The following is a 1,695-nucleotide window of genomic DNA, read 5'->3' on the forward strand; positions in this document are numbered from 1 at the left end:
CTAGCTACTCGGGAGACTGAGACAGGAGAATCACTTGAACCCAGGAGGCGGAGGTTGCAGTGAGCCAAGATCACACCACTGCACTCCAGCCTGGCAACAAAGCAAGACTCCATCTCAAAAAAACAAACAAATAACAACAAAAACCCACTATATTAGCACTCACAGAATATTTTGGGGAATATGGCAAAGATTAGGCTACAGGTGTCAGATAAGTAAACCCTTAAGATTGAAAAAAAATTAAAAAACAAAAAAGCAGAAACAAAACATAAGTAAATAAATAATTTTTAAAAACAAAATTGGGCCAGACATGGTGGCTCACACCTGTAATCCCAGTACTTAGCAAGGCTGAGGCAGATGAATGGCTTCACCCCAGGAGTTCAAGACCAAAACTGGGCAACATGGCAAAACCCCATCTCTACCAAAAATCTAAAACTTAGCTGGGCATGGTGGCATCCCAGCTACTCAGGAGGCTGAGGTGGGATGACAGCTTGAGCCCAGGAGGCAAAGGATGCAGTGAGCCATGATTGCACCACTGTATTCCAGCCTGGGCAACAGAGCAAGACCCTGTCTCAATGAATCAATAAAAATAATATTGCTTTACCATGTGGCAGAACTCAAAATGAGCTCAGCATATCCATATGTAATACCAACATTAAACACACACACACACACACACACACACACACACACACACACATTTTTGTTTCCCTGAGCTTTACAGATGGACATCATGCCCAAATAACTATTCTGTAGTATCAACACCACAGAATGTTAATATGTACTCTGACTACACAGAAATCTTAACAGGATGTTAGCCCCCAAAACACATATATAAGCATGTAAAGCAAATACAACTAAAAATAACTGTAGGAACACAGCTCTTCTGGAGAAAGCTGTGAAGTCTGAAGTAGTCACTCATATTTTTACCCTAAATGCAACTATTACTATCTCAGCCATAGAAATGATGAAAGTAAGGGCTGGATATATTTAGATTTTAATCACCATAATATAGATTATGGCATATAATAGAATTAGTCAGCTGAGTGTTTGAAAATTCTCAATTTAAACTGCTCATACTTTCGAGGGTTTACAGAACCCTCGTAACTAACAAATTCATTTCATAACTAACCTAACAAATTGTGATCTTTTCTCTACCTTCTATAAGATTTCCAACCATAAAAAGAATACAAACTTTAGTAAAATTGCATGACAATTACCATTTGACTCTACTAAACTGCAACTATTACCTCTAGAAGTAATTAGACAGCCAGCTCCATAGGTCCATGGGATTTCCTGTGATTATTTCTAGAAGTACCAAATAGGATCACAAGCACGTGGGGACCACTCTCTAATCATAACATTCTCTAAACCCTCAATCACAATTTACATTTGAAAAACATTTGTTTTTTATGGTAAAAAGCATGTGTGTGTGTGTATATATGTGTGTGTGTGTGTGTATGTATAAATATGTGTATGTATGAATCATTAAAAACTCTACCTATCAACAACATAATGCTTTATAAGCAATGGTTCCAGATGTAGGCCCCAGAACAATAGCATCAACTTCACCTGGAAACTTCTTAAAAATGTAAACACTTGGGCCCCACCACAGACCTACTGAAATCAGAAACCCTGGGACTAGCTCTCCAAATGATTCTGGTGCACGCTATATTTAAAAAAAAAAAAAAAAAAAAA

General features: G+C 37.8%; 1 protein-coding gene across 5 annotated transcripts in view; it reads right to left on the reverse strand.

The window, feature by feature from the left end:
- Nucleotides 1-1,695, reverse strand: part of UBE2Q2 (ubiquitin conjugating enzyme E2 Q2) — a 59,545-nt gene that overhangs the window by 15,697 nt on the left and 42,153 nt on the right. The window lies entirely within an intron of this gene.

This window comes from Cebus imitator, unplaced genomic scaffold (assembly GCF_001604975.1).
Source record: "Cebus imitator isolate Cc_AM_T3 unplaced genomic scaffold, Cebus_imitator-1.0 Scaffold664, whole genome shotgun sequence".
Classification (NCBI taxonomy): Eukaryota; Metazoa; Chordata; class Mammalia; order Primates; family Cebidae; genus Cebus; species Cebus imitator.